The 10,296-nt window shown below is 37.4% G+C and overlaps 1 protein-coding gene across 1 annotated transcript in view; it reads left to right on the top strand.

Annotated features, from left to right (window-relative positions):
* Positions 1–351: 351 nt before the first annotated feature.
* The window catches only part of LOC5574699 (MOXD1 homolog 2), a 383,444-nt gene continuing 373,499 nt past the window's right edge, over positions 352–10,296 (top strand). Inside the window, exon 1 of the mRNA XM_021855282.1 lies at positions 352–1,482. The gene's annotated coding sequence lies outside the window, so the exon portion shown is untranslated. The remainder of the gene's footprint in view (positions 1,483–10,296) is intronic.

Below are 10,296 nucleotides of genomic sequence, written 5' to 3'. Positions count from 1 at the left end.
ATTAGATTCGAATGGTGAATCGCTATTACTGAGCTCTCTCTCATTTTCCGGCGGAGTAAATCGATGTGTTGGCGTTACATCGTATCCCTTCTCGTGTTTATCACAGACAGAGGCAGCAGCAGCAGATATCCCGTCAAAACATTGCACCGAATCAGAGCGTGAGTTGAGCACGAGAGCACGAGTTAAAATTCGGTCTAGCATCCCACCATCACCCCGAAAGGATATGCCGCGTGAGAGGGAGCGAACGAAGTCCCAGGATTTGGTCTGCTTCCGAAAGGGGCTTCCAAAAATTCAAAAACACGGAAGCGAAACCGAGGCAAAACTAGAGCATCCGCACAATCCAGGCTCGGAGAGCGATTTTAGTAGTGCCGTGACTTTCAATCGTTGCACTGAGTGTGATTACGGGCATTCTGGGGACGGGTTTATTCCGTGATTATTGCGATCGTGTTTATCATGCCGTGCGGAGAAATCGATTCCAAGAAATCTATCTGGATTCGAGATTGTTGGCAAGGATTGTGATAAAAATAATAAATCAAATAAGCTTAAGAGGGTGATATCAGTAAAGATTGAAATCGTGCCGTGATTTTCCTGAAAACGATTGCATTACTGTGACGAACGCGGAGGGCAGTGATTCGGGTGTTGAGAGATAAAAAGAGAGCAGTGCGCCTACGAGCATGGGCGAGAGAAAGAGAGAGAGCGAGAATCCGGAAACAAAAGAATAGACTTCGTGTCCTTCCTGTGAAGAGTGTTGACCGTACGCTAGTGGGAATCGGAGGAACAATTCGAAGGGAAAAAGAAAATCAATAAATTTCATTCAAGGTTATTCACATCGCGCACAGCCTGAGCCGAAAGCTGAATAATATATTTCTGCAAACCACAATAACAATTTGCGAAAGGACAACAGAAGCAGAGCAGTACAAATCCCTGCAGGACACGAAAGGAAATCAAGAGCTTCTACCGAAGTGACAGCCAACCGAATGGAAACGGACAGGCACACAGATATTTCTTAACATCTTCTATATTTCGATTCCCAGTAAAGCGGAAGCTTCACCATTGGAGAAAAACTGCAAAAATAGATATCTGTTTTGCCACAACAAACAGACAACGCAAGAAAACGTGACAAAATTTTCCTTGTGATTGCTTTCCGTTTCCTCAGCTTCCCCGAATCCACCGAGTCCTCGCGGAAACTCTGCCAAACGGTTAAGTTGTTTTGCTGAATGTTCCTCGACCCGGTGCAGAGAAAATACTACGCCAGCCGAATGGAAAATGTAGATTTAATTTCGATTTTCGTGTGAAGTTTTTCGCCTCAGAGCAGCTGCAGAAGAAACGGGTCAAATTCAAATTTCTTGGCACGGACTTATCGAGAGGGGGGCCTGACGATGGTCGTCGCGTGTTAACCTGAAGCATCCCAAGAACTGCAAAAGGGTTCAGAAGCGTGCATCCGACGACGGAAGGAATCCAAACAAGCCATGGCTAGAAAACGTAAGTTGACCTAGATTTCCATTTTGCGGACTGCTACTGGCACCTCTATCTACTACAACCGACGGTTGAATTGTGGTGGGAGGAGCGGCGTGCACATTTAGGTTAGGCGAAATCAATTGAACAATCAATGTTCAGGTGAAAACAACAAAGACGTCAAGACGGTAGACAGAGTGGTTCGAATTTCACCTTAATCGATGCGGTGTAGCAGGAACAAGTTGCAATATTATTTTAGCGTTGGGGGAATTTTGAAAGGGAAACTTAGGGCTTGAAACCTCACCTCGATTGAACTGAACCATGATTGTCTTGTGAGCAAGTCGTAGAATTGCCGACCCATTAATAGCGTGCTTGTTCCCCTGTTCTGTTGAAAAGTATAGTATTATCTCTAATTCAGAACACACTCATGATCTGAACACATGTTTTGTATAGCGAATTGTTTAAAATATTACGCTTATATATGCTAACGAATTTCCAGAAAATATTACAATTAGATTTTAATGTCCATTAAGCTACTGTATACATTTTAATTATAATTACAACTTCAAGTATTCTCTTGTTTGAGCACAACAAAACCAACAAGGATAGATTTATTTGATGAATTATTCCTTGAAATACAATTTAAGTATTCACGCTGTTCGGAATTCAATAAACAAAATCCGGAAATAGTTGTAATCAAATTACCTACAAAGTAAGCTAAACTCATTGGCCTCTGAATTAACCAAAGAGGGTTCTAAATAGAAGGTGTATCGCAAAAATATGGACATAACCCGTTTGTATTTCTATGGGGTATCCAAACATTAGGTCGAACGTCATTTGCCGTATGTCATTTGGTCGAATTCCATTTGGCTGAGTGCGTTTGGCAGAAGAATGACACTAATGGGAAACTACAGAGAGAATTAATATTGTGTGTAACTAATTAGTACTATAAAAGGAAAAGCTTCAGAATCATTTTCAACATTTTATTTTGTATCTTATTCAGAACTTTCTTTCTGGTATTACAACAGCTAGTCTATATTGGTACAGCATGCAACAAGGCCGGCCTGAAAATTTGTTTAAATATCAAAAGCTTATTCTAAAGACAAAGTTTTGATTTTCTGTTAATAAGTGAATGCAGATATTTTATATATTTGTTAAACATTTGGTTTGAATGCCCTCCATGTGATTTTTGAAAGTTGAATTTTTATCTAATCAAGCCGTAGATATCTAAGTTCATATGGCCAATTAATTAAAATCCCACTTATCGTGACAACATGTCCGTTTGAAAGTTTTAAATAAAGAGTATTATTAGTAGAAATCTTCCATTTTTGCAAGAATGAATAAAAAAATCAAACTTTTTTGAAATCTACTGCACATGACACGCAGGCTTCGTCCTTTGGCGGAGAGGCCTATGTCATCCGCAAACAAAAAATTTTGACATCTCTGAGGTAACTCGGGTAAGCCAGATCTGAAAACATTGTATAGTATTGGTCCCAAAATGCTGGCTTAAGAAACATCAGCTCTTGAAGGAAGACTTCCAGACTTGGAGATTTGATAATTACTCTAAAGTGAACGATTTGATAATCAGCTTTGTTTTTTTCAAAAATGTATGTTGAATAATTGAAGTTTTTCAAGTTTACAATTAATGCCAAACAATGTAGAAGGATTTTTCTACCATGTTTGTGTATATTACGAATAACTTCAAATTCCGAATACTCTACTGCTTTTGGGAAACATAACACAAGGAATGTATCGATTTTTGCCGTTGAAAAGTTTGTCACCTCCCCGCAAGAAGGCCACAAGAGACGGAGCCAAAGATGGTAGAAAGGAGAAGCAGGAATATTGGTTCCTAAACTCATGAACCAATCAGCCTCGATTTAGGGGTTGAAATAAAAGACCTGAGTAGAGGTAGTTGAGGAGGGAAGCACATAACTTACGGCTTAGAAGTACAGTTTGGAATATGCCGTAGAATTAACTACCTCCAGGCTTACCAATCTCAAAACAACGTATCCAAACTACTCCATCATGACATGCATCGACATGCAGCTAACTTGAGTGTTCTAAGCATTTAGGCGGCTGTAGAAAACAAGCACTTATTATCTATCACCTGAAGAACTTTATTACCGAGTGCTACCTTTTCAGCCCACACTTCTATAAATTTCCACCACAGAATCACTTAATACGCATTTAGTAGTTAATACAAATCACAAAATGCCAGTCAGGCGGGATAGTAAATCTTTCGTATAGACTTTGCCTAGGACTTGCCTGCTTTAGGATTAACTGGCTACTGATCGAAACATTGCGGCTCAAGACCATGTACCGTTTTGATTCATATTACAGACACTTGAGGCCTCAGTGAAGTATAACTCACAAATAAGCATGTAAAATAATTCACTCCGTATGATTCCTTCATGTTATTGAACCTTCAAACCCCTAAACTTTCGAATGGTGAGTGATGATTTCGATTCCAAAACATGAATAATTTTAAATAAATAGAAATGTGTGGACTTTACACGATTCTTATTCTGGACGCTTCCTTACTTTTGCCTAATAATCCGGACACTTCGATTCGAATTCCGGACAGGTCAATCAAATCATAAATAGAAAAATCAAATCATCAAATTGAATAGTTAAACCACTAGAGAGACGCCTAAAGAAGTTGGGCATTATAAATTTTCATAGATGTCTATGGAGAATGATTGTTAATACGAGCCTTGAAAGTGAGAACTTTTGAATTTTTTTCGTGTGAAATGTTTCCCATACAAAGTGGAGTGTCCGGAATTAAAAGCTGTCCGTAATATGAATCAAAACGGTATGAGCGTAGATAGATAAAAGTTCAATTATCTGTTGGCTGTGTGGTAACAGCAGAATAAGCATCGGGTTCGGATGCTGTGCTCTCCCTTACCTCTACACAGATCGGTCATTGGTGTTGAAGTCCATAAGAGAAGGAGATCATGATCAATATGGTCGATTATAGCTGGAAGACCTTGAGTTCCAGGTACCTACTCAAGCGAAACAACAGTGATGGTCATGTGTAAGGTTAAAAGTTCTCACTTTCAAAGCTCGTTTCATTCAGCTTTTTCCATAGATATCTATGCAGATTTATTATGCCCAACTGCCTTAGACGTATCTCAATTGGTTTGATGATATTATAATTGATGATTCGACTTTCACATTTATGGTTCTCATGGGCTATCCAGAATTTAAAAAAAGTGTCCGGAGTGTGAGGCATAAGTGAGGTAGTGTCTGGAATAGGAATCATGAAAAGGCACCACATTTCTTCTTTATTGTACATACATGTTGCGCAATCAAAATCTTCAACCACCATTCGAAAGTTAAGTATTTTGATGGCTTGATAACGTGGAGGAATCTTACAGAATTATTTATTTTATATGCTTGTTGATGAGTTATACCTCACTGAGGCCTTACATGTTTGTTATACGGATCAAAACGGTATGTCTAGAAAAGCAAAACCAGTTGAATAGCCTTAAGATTTGTTGAATCGTATCAAATTCGTTACACGTAAAAGTTGAAACTTTCATAAAAAAATAATGAATTGGTTGTGTATCTAACGTTTCCTATTTTCGCTCGCGGTATACTGGATTTATGACGAACAGAATAAAAAATGTATTAAGTATTTTGATTTTTTTTATTTATCTTGATGTTTTTATGGTCAAACCATATATACATCAGCAATAGGGAAAACTGTATACTTAAATCGAAAATTTCCAAAAATATTGTTAAATTTTTGGCTTGAGTAGTAATTGGAACACACCAAAATACGTACCGTAATTTCGGGTGAAATTGATCATTTTTCACATTTTTTCTAGTCTGTTTTCTATAATGTTAACAAAGCCAAACAACTAAATGCAGGAAAACAAGTACGAAGGTGAGCCTCATTGACTCATGTACCGAAATTTTTTAACAAATGTCATATTAGTGTCAACAAATATTTCGAAAATAAAAAATCAGGACATCTCATTTCGGGGTGAAATTGATCACTTGTAAATGTCATTATTGTTAGTTTTCAAAACAACTCTACATGATAAATTTGAGCTTCCTGAATCCAAATATGCTTGTCAAATTCTTAACAAAGCAATATTTATATAAATAACGAATAGTTAAATTTCAAGAATTACGCGGAAAACGCCTAAATGTATGCAATTTCCTAAGGAATTCAATGATATCTAACAGAAATTCAATTTTTTCAACCATATGAGCTAAATGAGAGTTTTGGTGATGAAATCTGGTTTGGGGATATATCTCAATCATCCTCACAAACTTTCAGGTTTATACCATGTTCAAATCTTTGCTTAGAAATAGAAGTTCATAGGTGTTTATCAATACTGCACCGCGCATGATTTTGAAATTTTACATTATTTTCATAGTAATAAACATTTTTTAACGCAAAAAACTTCACAGCACACAATTTGACAATAGTTACGACAAACAACGTTCATTTACTGCAGCTTACATTGATATTTGTGCTCCATTACGAATAAATTAAATCGTGCGATACGATGATCAATTTCAACCTTCTGATGAAATACACCCGATATTACGGTACTGATCCAATAGGTGCTTACAAAGTCTTGTAGCTTAAATAAAAATAATTATTTAAAAAAATAAAAATTATGTCAGACAATTTGATTTGAAAGTTGTGGATGTTGCTAGACGATGTCCGTGGTTAATTCACTTTGTCTCTCCATACAACGGAGCGGTTGGATTGCGAAACTTTACATTCTTACTTACGCCATTTTGTAATTGTGGAATTGAACATTCTAAAAGTGAAAAATCTAGCTGGTTAAGAGCGGAACGCGTGGAATTTCGTCTGCGAAATACGTAGGATCGATAAAGTAAGTTTGTTCTCTTTTCTGACTTGAGATTATTTGAAAAAGTTTTCGAGAATTATTGTTGGTTGTTTGGGCAAAGTTTAGTTGGATTGCGATCGGGTACTTTGTTGCTAGCCCGGTCGTGTTGCTTGTTCATCAAGTCTTTACAAAATGTTTAAGTATTGCCCATGAAATCTTTTTTGTTTCAAATCTTCTTATGTCTAACATTTAATTAATTCTATATGTTAATATAATGCTCTTAAAAGTGAGCATATGAAATTGAGAGAACAATAATTGAGATTATATTAATTTCCTTCAGATAGCCGATTTTGAATATAAGCTTGATTATTGAACCGATTGCAATCTCTATTGTACTTATGGAATGATTCTTTCTGCAACTCCATTCACAATTTGTACAAGTGTTTATGCTATGCTATGCTAGCTCGGAAATTATTTTCCAAGCCTACAAAACATTACTGAGGATAGTTCTAAGAGGCAAAAAATAAAGAAGAATGCTCAAATCTTCCCCAAATGTCGTTTCCCAGAAGGTCCCATGGACGTAGACAGAGGGGAGGGGGGCAGAGAAGGCATAGAGAGGCCGTTGCTCCTTGGACCTTGCTTAGCCGAGTGGTTAGAGTCCGCGGATACAAAGCAAAGCCATGCTGAAGGCATCTGGGTTCGATTCCCGGACGGTCTAGGATCTTTTCGTAATGGAAATATCCTTGACTTCCCTGGGCATAGAGTATCATTGTATCAGCCACAGTATATACGAATAGAATTATGGCAACTTTGGCAAAGAAAGCTCTCAGTTAATAACTGTGGAAGTGATCATAAGAACATTAAGCAGGATATGTTCCAGTGAAGACGTAATGCTAAGAAGAAAAAGAAGAAATCATGACAAAACAATGTGAAAAATTCATTTTTCATGGAAAAGATAATAGACGAGTATATACAATCAAAATACTGACAAAAAAATGCTCTCAGTGAATATCAAGTTGCTAATCAACCCAATAAATCCATAGTCACAGCTCGTAATAAACTGGTTACAAAAATAGAATCCATGCTTGACAGGGAAAAAATAGCTCTTATGGCACATCTGGACATTCAAGGTGCGTTTGATAATGCGTCCTTTAAATACATTGCAAATTGTATGGTGAAAAGGCAATTCGATCGTTGTATCAACATTTGGATTATGAAAATGTGGTATAATAGAAAAGTATCTGCTGAAATGGGAGAATCTTCAATAACAATACAAATCACTAAGGGATTTCCGCAATCCTCATCCCCTTTGTTATGGTCGCGTGTTTTTGATGATCTTCTCATTAAACTAGTAGAAAAAGACTTCGAATTTATTAGGATTGCAGATGATGTGGTACTTTTAGTTCGAAGAAAGTTTGATAATATAATCACAAACAAAATACAATCAGCATTTAACTGTACTTGGCAGTGGTTTCAAAATAAAGGGTAGAACATTAACCCATCATCTGCGGTGTATCTAAATGTTCAATATAAATGGAATGGAAACAATTGGAGGATCAAAGGATACAGTCAACCTGGGTTGCAACAGAAACCTTAAGGCAATCCAAGCTGTTCAAAACTGCATATAAAAAGGTTACGGAAAAAACTATCTAAGTTTAAACAACAATTGGCTTCTCACAAGACATTTCCCGATAAGATATAATTTGAATAAGATCAATAGTTGTCAAACTGTTGTCTGTCGGTTTTGCGAGTGTAAAATAGAGACCTCACAACATTTGCTCTGTGATTGTCCAGCGTTAGGGGAACTGGGAGCAATTTGCTCAAAGGGGGCAAAACACGACACCCTCGATTTGGACGAACGATGTGGTTCAGAATGCTTTTTTTTCACACTAGATTGTTGTAAATGGATAAAATAAATTCTCATGATATATTTTTATGTTTTTTTTCTCAAGAAATTAAAAAAAAAAACGTATAAAAACGTTTTTCGCTGCTTCGTTGCAATTTGGTGCGATTTTCAAGACCATTTTTAATGTCGAAAAATAATAAAATTTCTGAAACTATCGACGAGTGCCAACTTGTGCACTGTCATACTTTGTATTCCATGCAAAACATATGTTAAATGTGTCCTTTAAAAGCTTATTGAAGGACCTAAACTTTAATCAACTCGTGGGGCAAAACGCCCACCCCTATTTCATAACATCAAAACAGCCGTTGGAATTCAAATTCTACCAAACGTAATGCCACGTTGAAGTTACTCGCAAATTGGAACCTTACAAAAGCACATTTTTCGCACCAGCATATACTATTAGGGATGGTCCATTAATTACGTAAGACAATTTTGGCGGTTTTTCTACCCCCCCTCCCCCCGTGGTAAGATTTTTTGTATGAAAATTAAAAGTAATTTGTATGGCGCGTAAGAAATCTCAACCCCCCCTCCCCCCCATTACCCCTTACGTAATTAATGGACCGCCCCTTATTGAACAATAACATCTGAACAAACGCCCAGATGTATGTTACATGCATGATTGTGTGTGTACGTTTACAGTACGAACTCAAACAAGACATATGTTAAGCAAGCATTTCTTGAAAATTGATTTATAAGCCCCAAAAGAGCTAAAATTGATAGCTGTTTCTACTATTTGGTAGAAAACGTGTTTGTTTATGCGACCATAGTTAAAAAGGAGCATAAAATAATATTTTTCACATCCAAAATCGCTGCTTTCCTTAACGTGGGCATATTTCCCCCAGTCCCCCTATATGTATGTAGAAGATAATATTTCAATAAAACATTTTAAGCCGTTTTGAAATTTGGTTAGAAAATCCCAATCTGATTGTTGGTTTCGTTCTAAGAATCATACCTGGTTGGAGTACTTCGCATCATCAGTCAACGGCATTTACCCCAAATTGTAATTCGTCGTCCTGAAAGAATGCAAATTAAACATACCACAATAGATCAAATTCATGGTCGCAGTGGCCACCCTAACCGTCATGAGCTGTCATGTCGCTTTTTTCAATTTTCACAAATTTGAAAAGCTTGGCCACCGAACGAGTCACGGGAAAACACTAAATAACTCGCTGAGCAGCGAAAATCCGCCAGACATAAAGCGACAGTGCCCCAAGTCAAGTCACATCGCGCGCGCAGCAGTTGCAACGTTTGCCAAACCAATCAACCATTCCGCGCGGGCGGCACAGGTAGACACTTCCCGACCAGACGGAAGAAACGAGATTATGGTAGAACAAGTTTTTTAAATATGTTTTTTTTATATCATCAGTTATTATAAAAAAACTAAAAAAAACAAATATATCAAATTCAATTTCAATTATATCAAAATTACTTCAAAATGTGTTTCCAGCAGGCTTAACAGTATCATAATTTATGCAAAATATGTTACTGTTCTCTCTTTGGAAGTGGTTTTCAACAAAAGTATAAGTGCCATGTCACTATATACAATCTTTACAAAAATGCAACATGTTAGAACCCAACCCATCTTATAACAAAATCGTATCAACTTCAGTAATTTTCAACTGTTATTGGTAAAAGTGTGTTATAATCTTGCTATATTATTCTGGTCGAGTCTGCTTGTCAGGTTCGGTTCGATTTGTTGATTGCCAAAACAACAATTTTTCAGGGCGATCCCAGCTTGTTAGCCTGGGACATTCAACATGGTGACGGGGACGGACGGACGGGGTGAACGTTCGGCAGCAATGAACAGCAACTAATAAACTCTGCCAGTTTTCAGTGTATACTCTATTGCAAAGCAAATAGCGAGTTTATTGTTTACGAAAGCGTGTTCCGGAATTTATTTATTTGTCTATTCGGGCTATGACACTCTGGGTTGATAGGCCCGACACAAACAATAACGAATGATGAGAGCCGATGGTGATGGGACAGGTGGCAGCATTGTGTTGGTTAAAGCTTTTGGTGAAAAGCGTCCCAGTGGGAATCAATCAGAGTGAGCTGCGTTGGGTATTCAAGCTATACGCATCAGTGCGCCACATTCCTTCGTGCTGTGCGACTACAAATTCTCAC

The sequence above is a fragment of the Aedes aegypti genome, chromosome 3 (assembly GCF_002204515.2).
Source record: "Aedes aegypti strain LVP_AGWG chromosome 3, AaegL5.0 Primary Assembly, whole genome shotgun sequence".
Taxonomy (NCBI): Eukaryota; Metazoa; Arthropoda; class Insecta; order Diptera; family Culicidae; genus Aedes; species Aedes aegypti.
This window is presented reverse-complemented; position numbering and strand designations above follow the sequence as displayed.